This window comes from Phascolarctos cinereus, unplaced genomic scaffold (assembly GCF_003287225.1).
Source record: "Phascolarctos cinereus isolate Bilbo 61053 unplaced genomic scaffold, phaCin_HiC Scaffold_9;HRSCAF=440, whole genome shotgun sequence".
Lineage (NCBI taxonomy): Eukaryota > Metazoa > Chordata > Mammalia > Diprotodontia > Phascolarctidae > Phascolarctos > Phascolarctos cinereus.
The window spans coordinates 248,571,148-248,588,018 of NW_027556402.1; the positions used below are offsets into that span (position 1 = coordinate 248,571,148).

The following is a 16,871-nucleotide window of genomic DNA, read 5'->3' on the forward strand; positions in this document are numbered from 1 at the left end:
ATTAGCCTCTGAAAACTTCAGTTTATCTATATGTGAAAAGGAAATGACAATGTTGGCAGTATCTCAGGGTGATAATCAGGAACTTGCTTTACAAATTTTATTGATTCTTAATGATAATTCCAAAATCCTGAAAAATCACTAAGTAAAGTAATCGGAAAACAACACTCCTGGGAATTAAAGCTCCATTGGCAGGAAAGCAGTTAATAAGCATTGTTTCCTTTGAGCTTTCTCCATTCCCCTGAGCCAGGAGACCAGGTCCCAATGCTATTGCACTGGTTTATGTGCGCTCATGTTTGGAACCTTACATAGATGCCGTATTAGGACACCAGTCAGCTTGGACCCAATGGAAACAAGTGAGATTACTTCCCCCAAAGTAAAAGAAATCCTCCACGATTCCCAAAGATCAGTGCCTCCTTCAGTATCTTTGGGGAAGAAGCCAAGCCCGAAGGATCAGGGTAAGAGAGACAGAGGGGCTGCTTCCATATCTGGGCAGAATTTTCTCACTTCCAGAAAAGCATCAATGAAAAGGGTATAGGAGAAACACCTAATTGGCTGAGCTCAAAAACCAGTCTGCACTTTCTTAGTTACTGAGAGATCTGAAAGGGAAATGATAGATCATCTCCAAGAGTCATAGATCTCAGGATGTGGTAATGAAATGGAACTCTATCCTCTTCATCTTAAGAGAAAGAAACTGAGGCACAAAAAGGTTCATTCAAATTAATAAATGTTGATTGAATGACAAAACGGAGCTGTCCTCAATGGCATCCAAGGTCCTTTCTGGCCTAGCAGATGCAAAGTGTGGTGCCTTGTGTGAGGAGACAAAGATTGAGAACGCACACAGTCCATAATTTTACCAAGTGTGAGTTCAGTCACTATGGGGTGACTTGGGGGTAAGCCATATATAAAGATGTAGGCACTGGGCAGTAACTGGAGGCAAAGCAGAGATCAAAAGAAAGTGTTCTGGGAAAATTTAAGGACATAAAAAATACTTTTATTTTGGGATATCAAAGCAGGGATATCAAATTTGCATGAGCCAATTCTTGAAATAACAGAAAGATTCAGAAAGGGAAAATGAAGGGCAGATGTGTTATAAACCCCACAGGCTTGTGGGTTTGTTCATATGCACAAAGTAGGGGTGGGAATGGCAAGTTCAATTTGGGGAAAAGCTAGCAGTACAGTGCGGCTGGAATGTAGGGTCCCTGATGGGGAGTAATGTTGGAAAAAAAGTGTGGAAATGTAGGTTGGAATCAGGGCTTCATGGGTCAGACCGTAGACTTTGTATTTTATACTCTGAGTAATAAGGAGCCACAGTATGTTTTTGAGGAGAGGAGTGGCATGTGAAACCTGTGCGGGGAAGATGGATTGATAAAGGGAGATACTTAAAGCAGAGAGCATCAGTAAGAGATTAGTGCAACAGTCTGGGGATAGAGGTGTTCAGAGCCTAGTGAGATGACTATGTGAAGAGACAGAATTGGTGACAAATACAAGGTAGTTCCATACCCAGAGAAAGAACTAGGGAGTCTGAATGCAGATGGAAGCATGCTTTTTGCTGTCCTTTCCCTTTGTTGTTCTGTTTTATTGCTTCATTCTTGTGGTTCCTCCCATTAGTTCTAATTGTTTTTTACATCGTGACTAATGGGAAAATATGCTTAATATGAATGTATAAGTAGAACCTACATCAGATTGTACTCTGTCTTGGGAGGAGGGGAAGAAGTGGGAGGGGGAGAAAATTTAAAACTCAAAATCTCATGGAAGTGGATGTTGAACACTAAAAATAACAAATTCATTTTTAAAAATTAAACTTTCATTTAAAAAAAAGAAATAGAAATGACAAAATAGACATAAAATTTAACAAAATAAATGAACACATTGGCTGTAATAGTTCATATTTATAGCCCTCTACCTCTCTACTCTGAGGTGAGGTATACTTGCCATAAGTCCTATGCTTTTTCTTTGTATCCCCAGAATTTATCAAAGAACCAGTGAATTGCTTAATAGATGCTTCTTGAAATATTTTCTAATTGAAATTAGCTCTATTGACAAGAATTCTGAAGTCTTTCAATGTTTCTGTCCTTTATTTTGTTGTGATCATCATATAAATTAGTTACCTGATTCTTCTCAATTATCTTTGAATCAGTTCATGTGTCTTCCCAAGTTTTCCTTCACGTTTGTTATTTATTATGTTAAGATAATATTCTATTACATTAATATGCTTCAATTTATTTGTTCAATCATTTTCCAGTCAATCAGCACCTGTTTTCCTCCCCCAATTTTACTACTGTAAAAAATGATGCAATAAAATTATTTTTGCATATTTTGAAAAAAAAAAACAGTAGAATTGACAGGATTTGACGGCTTATTGAGTACTCTGGATGAGGGAAAGGGAGAGTCACAGAGGACGCTGAGATACTGAGCCTGGGGGATGGGCAGCAGTGGGATGCCATCAACAGAAACAAGAATTTCGGGAGGAGAGACAGATTTGTAAGTGAGAAGAGTGGGGAGAAGAATGGAGATTCAAATGTGACTCTGGATAAGGCACTGATTGATAAGTAGGAAGTCTTCAACCCGGGGCAACAAGTGTTACAAAAATCAGTAGGTGAGTAGGAAAGGACAGGGTGTGGAGTTGGTAGCAGGAGAAGGGTGACAATCTGAGCATGAATACAGTCACCAGGAAGAACTTTGAGGTGATGGTGAACTAGAATTCTGACCATTGGGTGCAGTCCGTGGGATGGGAGAAAGATAGGGGGTATTTGGGGAACAGTTAATACTGAGGAGCCAGGTGTACGAAGGACCATAAGGCCCCAGGCTCAGGCACTGCATTCTCCAGAGTGATGTTGGGAGGAAGCCTGCTCCACCCGAAACTCACAGAACATTCAGTGCCCTGAGTCAATGGTCCAGACCCCCACCCAAGTGAGAGCTCTTGGCCTCAGTTTCCTCATCTGTAAAATGAAGAGGCAGCATTATTGAGCCATAAAGCGCCTTCCTGCTCAGATCTGTGCTACTCTGAGGCATCGACTCCAATCCATCCCTCATTTTTCTAGAAGCTGCAGGTCACAATGGTCCCTGACCCCCAGCTTATATACACTTTTGTTTAAGAAAATGATATTTGAAAGAGCACGGGAAGAAATACTCCTGATGCTAATGGTCGAATCACATTTCTAGTGCCAGTTCACACATCCCCTAAGCAAGGTGTTGTTGTCGTTGTCGTGTTGTTGTCATTGTCATTGTCTGCGTTGTCATTGCTGTTCTTGCTGTTGTGGTTGTTGTCGTCATTCAGTCATCTTTCAGTCTTGGGCAACTCTTTTCTGACCCTATTTAGGGTTCTCTTGGCAAAGACACTGGGGTGGTTTGCCATTGCCTTCTCCAGCTCATTTTACACAGAAGGAAACTGAGGCAAACAAGGTTAATTGCCCAGGGTCACCCAGCCAGCACATGTCTGAGGTCAGATTTGAATTCAGGTCTTCCTGATGCTGGGCTCAGCACTTCATCCTCTGTGCCACCTAGCTGCCCCTAAGCAAGGTACAGAGGTTAATATAACGAGTACTGGTTCAGATACAGGAGACCTAGATACCAGTTTCAGGTCTTCAGAGCTGGAAAGAAAGTCAGCTTTAGTGTGACTTTGGACAAATCATTCACCTTCCCTAAACCTCAGTTTTCTCAACTATAATGCTAAGGGTTAATTTTTTTAAGGCACCTTCCCATGCTAACATTGCCTGTTCTAGGTTTAAAGTCCTTTCTCTCAGGTCTGATTTTGTATGTTCTAAGACTCCTTCCATCTCTAACCTAATGACTCAATTTGTTTGGAACTTTCTAGCCCTAACATTCATGATTCTCTGAACCCAAATATCCCTTTGACACTCATCTTCCCTCATTCTGTTCAATTCAAGAGAGCCTTATGAAGCCCATACAATGCCCACATCCCTACCAATAGGAAATGCCTTTCTTTAGATTGATGCAATGGCATAAAGAGTATGCCAGGAGTATGCAGTCCATAAGGAGTATGGCCAGAGAAATGGAATAGATTTTTTTTTTATCAGTAGACTAGAATGTGCGAAGGTCAATAATGTCCATCATCTTCAGAGCAGCCACTGGGGGCTAGACTCATCCACTTTATCACCACCACCACTTCCTCATAGTCTCGCATCCCATCTGGAAGCCACTTTTAAGAGCCAGGCTACCAAGCACAAGAAAATCTGCTTTGTGGTTTTATACTCTCATTTTTGTCCAGATTCTCTGTTTTCCCTACCCCTACCTTATTTCCCACAATTGACTTTAAATGGCTTTTGGATGGCTCCAAAAATTAAACCGGAAAAGCAGAAATATTTGCCACTTGTGGGTATTATTATTAACGGTGCACAGGTACTGAAAGCCCTTCTCAAAGGCCAACTCCACATCCTAAGCAAAGAATCCTAGGATGGAATAAGTGTATCTCTTCTTAAGGGGACTACTGTGAAGGAGGCAGCCTTTGTTTCAAAGAATCATGCAGAGTCTATTAGTTACAAGGTGTCTTCAGCATCATCTCTCTGAAAAGCCACAATAGGACTAAAGTTTAGGCATATAGTTAACATCATCTATTCTCAGAAGCTGGACATCTCTGACAAATATTGTCTAAGCTGCCCAGGCAAGTGCAGAACTTCTGAATCCCATTCTCTCTCCTTAGACTTAAGCATATCAGGCCTTTGGGGCTTTCATAGAGGAGAGAGGAAAGTGCCTGAAGAGACAATAGCTTCGTAGAATAATGAGATTTAGAAAGGAAGGGGGAAGGGAACACGCATTTATTAAGCACCTACTATATGTCAGGCACTGTGCTAAGCGCTTTCTTATATGATCTCATTTGATTTTTCACAACAACCTTAGCATCTCCACTTTACAAATGAGGAAATCGAGTCAGAGGTGAAGTGACTTGACCAGTGTCACACAACCAGATTTCAACTTGGATCTTCCTGACTCCAGGCCCAGTCCTCTACCCACTGTGCCACAAAACTAAGGTGAGATCTTAGGAATCAACTTGTTTGACCTACATATTCTGAAATGATAAAGAAACTGAATTCTAGAGAAAAAAAAAAGTCATCCAATGATTCCTAGGCAGGAAGGAGAGCATTCGCACCCAGATCTCCTGGCTTCAAATGTGTTCCTCATTCCACTGTCCCACACTGTGTCCCTTATGATGCTCTGCTGCTTCCCTGAGTTTACATGGGGAGAAATGATTTTATAATTCTGTTTAAATAATCAGTTGTGTTCTACACAAATGTGCTCGTGAGAAGTGAAGTTCTGGAGTGGGTTCAGGATTCCAGGAACTGCACACCCCCGACAGAGAAGGTAGAGTATCTCACCAACCAGACCATAAAAAGATTGCAAAAGCTTACTAAAATAATTAATCTACCATAGAGAAATGCTTCTATACTTACCAATTGGTAAATATTTAAAAAGCAGAGGGAGTTAAGTGTATGTGTATATACATATATATTAGTGACATCAACTAAAATGCGATTTTAGGAAGACCGTAAACACCAACATAAAATCAGAGGGCATTTTATTCCTAAATCTGAGTAACAGCGATCTCTCCTTGGTCCTACTCTCTCTCTCCGTCATCTGCAGATGATGTGACAGCCGTGACACAAGCGAACAGCACTGTGGTGACTTAATTCATTCTCCTGGGATTTTTTGTTCCACAAGAAGTGCAGTATGCCCTCTTCCTTGTGCTTCTCATCATCTATGTCACATGTCTACTGGGCAATGCTGGCATGATCCTCCTCATCAACACTGATTCCTGCCTTCACAACCCCAAGTATTTTTTCCTCCAACACTTGTCCTTCGTTGACCTGTGTTACACCTCTGCCATCACTCCCAAGATGTTAGTAAATTTCCTCATGTCTCACAAGTCCATCTCATTCTCAGGATGTCGGATACAATTACACATTTACGGTCTGTTTGCCACCACTGAGGTTTATCTCCTTGCAGCCATGGCCATAGAACGCTATGTGGCCATCTGTTACCCACTGCATTATCCTGTGGTCATGTCTCGAAAGGTCTGTATCCACCTGGTCTCTGTATCCTATTTCACGGGGTCCCTGAATGCCACTGTATGTGTCTCTTTGCTTTCTTTGCAATCTTTCTGTAATTTGAGTAGAGTGAATCACTTTTTTTGTGACGTTCCCCCAGTCCTGGCCCTTTCCTGTTCCAATATTGACATGAATGTCGTGTTGTTAATGGTCGACATAGGCTTCAACCTAACGAGCACTTTGCTGGTTGTATTCTTCTCCTATGTGTATATCTTAGCTGCCATCTTGAAAGTGCACTCTGCTTCAGGGAGACACAAAGCCTTCTCCACCTGTGCTTCCCACCTGACAGCCGCGACCACTTTATATGGAACTCTCTCGTACATGTATTTTCATCCCTCTTCCACTGAATCTGAGGAAAATGACAAGTTGCCTCCATCTTTTATGGCATCATCATACCCATGCTAAACCCCCTGATCCACAGCCTGAGAAACAAGGAGGTCAAAGACGCACTGAAATTCATGAGAAAGAGCTGCTCATGATTCAGGCCTTGAGTTTCAGTGGTTTGGTCCAGAGAAGTATCTAGGCAAAAAGTAATCGGCCTCCTTTCTTAAATAGGAAGACAAGATCTTGGCTAAAAGGGATGTGACAAACCAGGGGCAAAATTTGGAAAGATGCGTAGGAGTGCTGGAGTACTCCTTCCAAAAACTTCTAAAAGAAATAGAACTAAAAAAAGACAACAAAGTTTGGGGCAGCTAGGTGACGCAGTGGATAGAGCACTGGCCCTGGATTCAGGAGGACCTGAGTTCAAATATGGCCTCAAACACATAACATTTACTAGCTGTGTGACCCTGGGCAAGTCACTTAACCCCATTGCCTAGCCAAAAAAGAAAAGAAAAGAAAAGAAAAGAAATAGAACTTCCGAATTTTAATATAATTGTTAGAACAACATTAATGATGATAATAATGGTGGTGATTGCTACAGACAAATAATGTTTTCACATATTGGGGAGGTGGGGGAAGGGTTAGGGCCTATGAATTCATCAGGATAGGGAACACTGTGCTGGAAAATCCATCCACTAATCTCTACCAATGTGGCCTGACAACTCGCTACTTAATTGTAATTCGTAGTGTTAGAGACTTACTGGAGACACTTGAAGGCTTAGTGACTTGCCAGTGATCACACAACTGGAATGTGTCAAAGATAAGAAATAAGAACAGATGTTCTTGACTATTCACTACAACTTAATTAAAACCTCTCACAAATTGAGTTAGATCTTCATAATCCCTCCATGATGTAGGTAATACAACATTACTTCCCAAACCTTATAGGTAAGGTAACTGAGGCTTAGAGAAATACAATGACCAATGTTAAACCTTAGTGATCTGCTAGTCTAGCCAGTCCATTTTACGGAAAGGGAAGTGGGACCAGAATGGAGAAATGACTTACCTAAGGTCACATAGCACATTAGTAGTGGCAGAGAGGTTGAAAGTCAAGATCGAAGAAAATGGAGAGTGAGACTGGGCAGATTTCCATGCTGCCAGGCCACTGAGAAGTTCCAGGCATAGTATTTAAGGAGCCTTCCTGACCTGCCAACTAATGTCATGATCTATTTTAACCCACAGGAATGAAGAATAGGCTCATTCTAGAACATCTATAGCAGTACAGTTGTGGACTAGCATCGTAAACACTTGTGCTGGCTTGAACTGAAGAGATAAACAGTGACTAGAAAACTCCATATCCTATGAAAGGGTGTTCCACTGACCATCTGCTCCCAAGAACAGGGTCTATACACTCCATCTGTTACGAGGCTATGCCTCATGTCTCTTTTCTCTAGACTTTACTATGGGTAAAATAAGGCCTTGCTAAATACATTGAAAAGGTTACCAGGCCAGTGGAGGATGTTACATCTAAATGAGGGAATATGCCTGATTCAAATCCCCTTGCCAAATGTTCTTATCAATTCGCTGAAAGGGCAGCTAGATTGTGAAGTAGATAGAGTGCCAGGCCTGGAGTCAGGAAAACTCATCTTCCTGATCTGGCCTCAGACACTAGCCGTGTGACCCTGGTGAAGTCACTTAACCCTGCTTGCCTCAGTTTCCTCATCTGAGCTGGAAAAGGAAATGGCAAGCCACGTTAGGATCTTTACCAAGAAAACCCCAAATGGGGCCACAAAAAGTAGAATACTACTGAAAACGACTAAACAGTATTCACTGAAAGGGAATATCAGATTCTCTTTCTCAATTTGGGAAGTAGGATCCTACCCATGAAACCTGGGATTCCTAGTTGTGCTTCTGTAAAGCAGAAATGGTCTGTATCTGCTAAGTGAAAATAGCACTATTTAAGTACCAGTGCTGGCTGGCATACCCACTCCAATCTAATAAGAGCCACTGACTGGGGTGCTGCCAGAAGAGTCTTTGGTCTTCCCATCTTCATCATCCCACTGCCTAAAAGCAGGAACTCTTGGTTGTATAAAGAGGTTTCATTTGAAAGAGAAAAGTGAGGGAGACAAAAAAGTTCTGAGGGATTTAGTGGGTTGTAAGCTAAAAATGAGTCAGCAGTGGGATGTAGCAGCCAGAAAACAAAAAATCCTACTGTGACCTGAGGCTACATCGAGAGACATAGCTTCCAGGGATAAGGAACTGATAGCCCCACTGTGTTCTACCCTCCTCAGATCTCATCTCGAGAATTGTGTTGAGTTTTCGATGCCACAGCTTAAGGACATGGATAAGCTGTAGAGTCTAGGGGAGGAAAACCAGGAGCAGAAAAGGACTTCAAATCCTTAATGTATGGGGATCTGTTGAAAGAACTGGGAGTTTATATCCTGGAGAAGAGGAAACTTGGAGAACATGAGAGCTGCCTTCAAGTATTTAAAGGACTGCCACATGCATGAAGGCTTAGATTTGTTCTGCTTGGCCCCAGAGAGCAGCACCAGAATAATAGGTAGAAGTTATGGAGGGGCAAATTAAGGCTTTATGTCAGAAGAAAAGTTCCTCACAGTTATCACTGCTCCCAAATAGAACTCTCTGCCTCAAAAAGTGGAGGCTGTCCTCTCTCTGGAGGTTATCAAGCTGAGGTCGGAGGGTCATCTATCAGATATGTCATAACAGAGATCCCTTTAGTTTATGGGTTGGATCAGACGGGTGCTCAGGTCCTCCCAAACTCAGAAATGATGTGATTCCATGATTCTGTGACTTTGGACTTGAGGCAGAAGGCCCCCGTGGAGAAAGAGAAAAGTCATCAGACCAGAGTGGAAAAATCAGAAAGCCTGGGCCACCAGCCCCTCTGGACAAATACTGCGGGAGATCTTATGATATTTCATGCTCACCCAGGCTTCTACAAAGTGGGCTATATGGAATCTACCCATGTACTAATCAAACTTGTTAAATAAAGTGCCTTCGGAAGAAATACAACCACTTCTGTGGGTCTCTGTTGCAAGTTCTTTCAAAGATCACTGACAGAACAGAGAAAACAATTTATACAATAATCACACTGGAATAATAATCAATAATTTTGAAAGCCTTAGAAACTCTAATCAACTCAACCATGATTCCAGAGGACCAGTAATGAAGCATTCTACTCACCTCCTGACAGAAGGGTGGCTGCTGGAAAAGGTGCAGAATGAAACACAGAGATTTTGAAAATGACCAATGCAGGGATTTGTTTTGTTCGCCTAGGAACAGTTGTAACAAGCATTTTTATTTCCTATTTTTTCCATTGGTAGAAGGAGAGAGGGAGAAAGACAGACAGACAGACAGACAGAGAGGCAGAGAGATAGAAACAGAGACAGAGAGAAATTTTTTCCCCCGAATAACAATTCTAAAAATTCTAATTCTAAAAATCTATTTTCATTCTTTAAAACATAAAATGTAATTTAAATGATGGTGATCACTGATAGCTTGTCAATCATATCTACCACTTTTAGGACCCACGGATGGATTATGGAGGTTCAAATCCTCTCTCCCCCATTAGAGTATGAGCTACTTTAGAGCTGGGGTGTTTTTTAACCTTCGTGTCATCTCTAGAACCTAGCACAGTACCTAATACGTAGTAGGTGCTTGATGGCTGACTGGGCCTGAACGAATCATCTGAGGGCTCTGGGACTCAGTCAGGCTCATCTCTAAAATCAGGGGGTTGGATGAGATGACCTCTGAAGTTCCTTCCTGCTCTAAATCTGTGGTCCCTTGATCTCTGTCTGAGCCTGATGACCTGAAGTCATTGAGGGAGCGAGTTACCCTCCAGGTCCTCCCCTTTCCTAAAACAGGGTTGTAGCCCCCTGTTAGCCATTTTAACTCTGTCCCAGACCACAGATCATTATCCTCAGAAGAGAAAACTGAAATAAATGAGAGGGTGAGTGGTTAGTCCAATGACCCCCTGACTGTTGTCTTCATTCCACTCACCCGGAGCACCAATCCTATCCCATTTGTGACCGTCTTCTTCTGTCCAACATGGCTTTAAAATTAAAAAACCCAACCCTTGTTATTGTCCTCAGCATTCTTCACCATCCCCAGCTTACTTCTGACATGCTTCTTACAAGGCTGTGCTATTCTGTTTTGTATTCATCCTCAGCTACCCACCTGTACTTCTGTGCATGTCTTTGGAAAATTATAGTTCGTTAATGAGTTCTCAGTGCTGTCACATCAGTCTCCTAATGCAGCTTTCTTTTTTGTTCCTTCTTGGAATAATTCTTTTCTGTGCCTTCCAAATTTCATTCTTAAGCATTTTCCTTAGGGGGTGGGCTTTCCCTACAGAATTAAAGACCATCAGATACTAGCTATCCTTTCTCTGAACCCTTAGAAATCTGCTCCCCTATAACGTAGTATACACATCGGACTGTGCCTGACATTCTTCTTCACTATCATCAATTTGATATTAGGTTGATCAGCTGTCCTCAAGGATCCTGTCACTTCAACTTCAGCAATGTGGAGGAGTAGATAAACTGTTGGAATGGGAACTGGGCTCAAAGCCTGCCTCAGAAACCACCTGTGTGATTCTGTGCCAAGTGCCTCAGTTTCCTCATCTTCCTCATCATGGAAGTGATAATTTCTAAAGTCCCTTCCTTATCTAAATTTTGTATTCTCCTTATTAGGCATTTTCAAGTCTAGAACAGGATGTTTCCTTGTAGGTTACATCACTTGGGGAAAGAAGTATTGTTATTAGGATAAATCACAAATCTATCAACCTGTTCTACTTTGGGAAGTGAGAAAACACCAACAGGGTCTGGGTAGTTGAAGTCGCCCAATGCTAGAATGTCATAACTAGAAGCCTCCAAACTCATTGAATGCCTCCTTCTGTCTAGGAGGTCGGCAGTATATTCCCATGACAATTTCACTTTGGTCTGGGTAAATTCTCATTTAAATGGGTCCTACCATGTTGCTCCTTCTGGATCCTGGACTTTATTACATGTCTTTGTAATATATAATACTATTCCACCCAAACTTTTATTTATCTTGCTCCTTCTGAACCGTGTCAAGGCTTCTGGATTTAGGTCCCAGTTATGAATCCCATCTCAGCAATTCTCAGCAAAAATGGCAGTTTGAATTTTCATCCTCCCATCAGAATCTCTAGTGGCCCCATTTAGTGCCACTACTTTTTTTTTTAGTGCCACTACTTTTTGCCATAGCTTATAGGCATCTGTCATCATGGGTTTTATTGCTTAATCTCTTCTTGGATACTGTCTCTCATGACCTACTTAACCTCTTGTCTCCTGATTTTTCCCTATTGTTCTTGAAATCTTCTAAGTTATCAGGCATTTCAGATTTCTCTTAACTCCCACACCCCCATGTTTATCATCATTTTTTGTATTCAAAGATTCTCTATTAGATTTTAGAGACTTCATGTGAATATATATAGAGAGATGGATATATATCTATTTATTTACCTATCTAGATATAAATGTGTGTATGTATGTATGTATGTATATACATATATATATATATACACATATGTGTGTAGATATAAATAAATATACACATTACATATATATGTACATTAACCTGGAGTCTTTAAAATCCTAAAAAAAAAAATTGACCTTATACTTAACAGTTGATATTCTTCCAATCCAAGTAATTTCTTTCCCAGGAGGGCACCAGCTTTCATTGGGCATGTGAGCCCCCAGCACAAAGAATGAGCCACAATACTCAGTTTCTACCAAAGTGGTTAGATCAGAGAGGTGCCAAAAACAAGACAAAGGACCCAGTATCTCCTTTAAGCAAGTGTGAAGAATGGAGAGAATTATCCGGGGATTTCCACAAAATGCACAGAGGTTTTGTTTCTGCCAACACCAGATAAGACCTATGTGTTCTCAAAGCACAAGTCAGTCTTTGTCCTATCAGAGAAGATAATTAGACTAATTCAATACATCTCCACTCACTAGTTTATTGGGAAGTGAGATAAGTTTCTCGAAAGAAAGGAAGAAGTGTTTTAAGAAAGATACAAATAAGGTGATAGAAGAGAAGGAAGAGAAGGAAAAATAGCTTATTCAATATCAATTCAGCATATTCAAGGTCAGAGGATCTGAGTTCATATTCTGACTCTGTCACTTCCAAGTTGTGGGACCTTGGGCCTGCCCCATGACTTTTGTAGACCTAAGTTTTCTCATCCAAAAAGTGAGAAGCTCAGATTTGATGACCTCTAAGGCCCCTTTCAGCTCTAAATCTATCATCTTATAATCTTATAACCATCTCATTCAATCAAATCATAATCATTTATTAAGTACCTAGTATATTCTAGGCACTATTGTACCTTGATACAAATATGGAAGTGACTCAAAGCACTATTAGTCCTGACCATCTCTTATGCATGGAACCGTCTCCCTCCTCATCTCCACTTCCTGGCTTTCCTGGAGTTCTTCAAATCCCAGCTAAAATCCTAGCTTCTTCAAGAAGCCTTTCCCAGGGGCATCTAGGTGGAGCAGTGGATAGCGCACTGGCCCTGAAGTCAGGACGACCTGAGTTAAAATCCAGCCTCAGACCAAACAGTTGACACTTCCTAGCTGTGTGACCCTGGGCAAGTCACTTAACCCCAATTGCCTAAAAACTAAAACAAAATTAAAAAAAGAAGCTTTTCCCAAAACTCCTTAACTTTAGTGTCTTCTGTCTGAAATTATACCCAGCTTATTCTGCATATATATACACATATAGATATAGATATAGATATAGATATAGATATAGACATAGACGTAGACGTAGACGTAGACGTAGACGTAGACGTAGACGTAGACATAGACATAGACATAGACATAGACATAGACATAGACATAGATATAGATATAGATATAGATATAGATATAGATATAGATATAGATATAGATATAGATATAGTATAGATATATCACATTTGTAATAATGATTAATGTGCTGTCAACCCCATTAGACTGGTCAGCTCCTTGGGTATAGGGATTGTTTTTTGTTTTGCTTTATGTTTTTGTTGGCTGATTTGTTTTCTTATCTAGTGCATAGCATGGTGCCTATGGCACAGTAAATTCTTAATAAATGCTTGTTGACTTGCCTTGAAAAAAGCAAGACATCCCCTGCCCTCAAGGTGTTTACACTATACTGATAAAATGCAACATGTTCACAAGTGAGAGAATGCATGATATATAAAAAAAATACAAAAACAGTAATCAACTGAGTTGAGCCATCAAAGGGAGCTAAGGGTTCCAAAAGTCATTCCAGAGGTACCGTTCAAGGAGTGGGTGATAGCTTGTGCAACAGCGCAGAAGGGGGATAGAATGTTGTGTGTGAGGAGTGGCAAGAAGGCCTGTTTGGCTGGGATATAAAGTGTGAGGAAAGAGACAAACTGGAATGAGTTTTAAAGTTCAAGCAAAGGAGCTGGAATTTTATACTCAGTGCAATGAGAAATCACAGAAGCTTGAGCATAGGAAGGATGTGCTCAGACCTGAGGTCCAGGAATCGATAGCAGTTTGGCAATTGTGTGGAGGAAGGATTGGAGAGTGCAGGGATGAGATGTATGGAGACAAATTAGGGGGCTGTTGTAATAGCCCTGTTTGAAGATGATATGTGCCTGGGCTAGGGTAAAGGTGGAATAGAGAGATGGGGAAGGACATGAGAGATTAGAGGAGGCGGAATCATCAAGGCTTGGTAAGTGACCGAATATTGTAAAAAGAGAATCTGAATGAGTTGCTGAGAACTAAGTGACTGGGTCACTAGAAGAATTACCCTAAACAGAATGAGGGAATTTGGGTAGAAAGAATGGTTTATATGGAGAGATAACAGATTCCATTTACGGCAGCTTAGATTAGGATATGCAGATGGAGATATCCAGGTGGCAATTGGAGATAAGCATCTAAAACCCAGGAAAGCAATAAAGGCTGAGTATGTGTGCATGTGCACAAACTTGTGTGTGTGTGTGTGTGTGTGTGTGTGTGTGTGTGTGTATGAGTCATTTGCCTTGAGATGATAGTTGAATCTCTTAGAACTGAGGAAACTGCTAAAAGAGATATTATGGAGAGCAAAGAGAGGATATAGTCAAGTTAACAAGAAGTCAATAAGTATTTATTAAGGGCCTCTCATTGCCAGACACTGTGCTAAGAGCTGGGAATACAACAAAAGGCAAAAAAATAAAAAATAAGTTAAAAGGCCTTGGGGTCAGCCCAGACTTGGATAGTGAATCTCCAAAGGAAAACAGGATGGCTACTCTGACAGGTAAGGAGAGAACTGTAGCTCAGCAGTGATTAAAATCCAGGAAGAAAGGAGATTCCAGAAGATTGGATCAATCAGTTGTACTCAATGCTCCAGTTCAGTACAGAAGTACTAGATCTAAGAAAAGACCATTAAATTTAGTAATAAAGAGAACATGGATATCTCTGGCTGGAAGCACTGTCAGTCGAGTGGGGAGAATGCCAAAGAATCCAAACCAAAAGGGGCTGAAACATGAATGGGAGATGAGGAAAGGGCAGCAAGAAGTATAGAGCTTTCTCGGTTTTGTTTTTTCAAAGGAGTTTGTCTCTGAAAGGGAGGAGAAATTTAAGTCAGTTATTTAAGGGAATATTAAGTTGCAGATAAGGTTTTTGTAAGGATGGGGAATATCTCCATATGTATGTAGAAGGGAAGAAATCAAAGAATCACAAAGCTCAGGCCTGTTGCTTAGCACTTACATAGCACAAGTACACTCCAGCCCCATATGACTCTGAGACCCTTCCCTATTTCCCAGGTTGCTATTTTGGGTCAGCAGGTACTCATACCTCTGGCTGGAGCCCCCATCCAGTGAATGCTCACAGACTAAACCATTCTGACACATAAAATTATTCAATGAAAGATTCACAATGGAAATTGAATTGCAAAATCAATCAAGGACATCAAATGAAACAGCCACACTGTCTGCTGTCTTTTTTTGCCTCCTGGAAAATGTTTGTCTCAGGCCCTTTATTGAGTATCCTGTCTCCTCAACACAGTGAAGACAGTATATAACAATCCCTTCTCTGCAGGGTATGGGCTCCAGAACTGGGAGAATTGTAGAGTATTGTGGCTTCTCTTCATCAAAGAAGGTGCCAAAAGACTTAGTAGATATTGGCTCACTTCTAGTTTAGTGTAACTTGGCCCTTATCGGAATGCTTGATTTCTGTATTATACGTAAACACAGCTCTGGTAGTTGGTATGAGTCTTAGAACTTGATCACTGCTTGTGCTGCAATTACAAAGACCTCCACCTCAATTCTATTCTTCCTCCACACTATCTCACTTGGTTAAGCTCATTAGCCCTCATTGATTCAATTATCATCACTAGGTGTATGATTCCTAGATTCATATATCTAGCCCTCACTTATCTCTTCAGCTTCATCATCTCATCACACCAGTCTTTTGAATATCATGAACTATTCCAAACAGAATTCATGATCTTTCATCCCTAAACTTCCCCTCTTCCAAATTTCTCTGTTACCTTCAAGGGTATCACCTTCCCCTCAGTCTCACAGGCTCACAATCTAGGCATTATCCTCAACTCCTCATTATGGGATTTAAGATTTTTAGCAAAGATTTGGATGGAGGTACAGATGTCATGCTCATTAAATTTTCAGAAGACAAATAAACTAAAGATAGGATGAAAAGTATTTAATTTTAAAGGCTAGGGAATTGGGTTGAATAAAAAAAAAAGATGATTTCCCAGAGGAATAAATGTAAAGTTCTACAGTTGGGTACAAAAAGTCAGCTTCACAAATAGAAGATGAGAAAGGCATGCTTAAGCAACAGTTTGTATGGAAAAGATCTAGCAGTTTTAATGGACAAATTGAATAATGGTGATGAAAGCTAATGCCATCTTAGACCAAATTACAAGAGACGGCTTCAAGGAATAAGGAGGTAATGGTTCCATGTACTTTGGCCCAGTGCTGTATTTAGTTCTTCATATCACAATTAAAGAAGGACATTGACAAACTGGAGAGTGGCCAGTGGAAGGCAACCAGGTTAGGGAAGGACCTTGAGACCATGCCCTTACAGGATCACTTAAAAGAAACACGGCATAGTGGACTTAAAGAGACTTAGAATCAAGACAACTAGATTCGAATCCCACATCAGATTTGGCTTGTTCGTTGCCTTGAGCAAAACACTTAAAGCTTCTGGGCTTCAGTTTCCTCACATGTAAAATGCGAGAGTTGGACTTAATGGTCTCTGAGGTTTCTTCTAGCTCTAAATCTATGATACTTTGATTTGCTGAACTGTGGAGTTTAGCCTCAATAAAAGAAGAGTATGTCAGCTATCATCAGGTAGCTAAAGAATGCTATGTCAAAGAAGGCTTACACTCTTTGGCACTGCAGAAGAAAAAACTAGGCTCAGTGGATGGAAAGGATGGATAGAAGTTGCAAAGAGAAACATCCTGACATCAGGAAAAACATCATAATAATTTGAGCTGTTCCAT

The 16,871-nt window shown here is 40.9% G+C and overlaps 1 pseudogene; it reads left to right on the forward strand.

Moving 5' to 3' along the window:
• Positions 1 to 289: 289 nt before the first annotated feature.
• Positions 290 to 6,541, forward strand: LOC110199587 (olfactory receptor 5AK3-like; annotated as a pseudogene).
• The last annotated feature ends 10,330 nt before the right edge of the window (positions 6,542 to 16,871 follow it).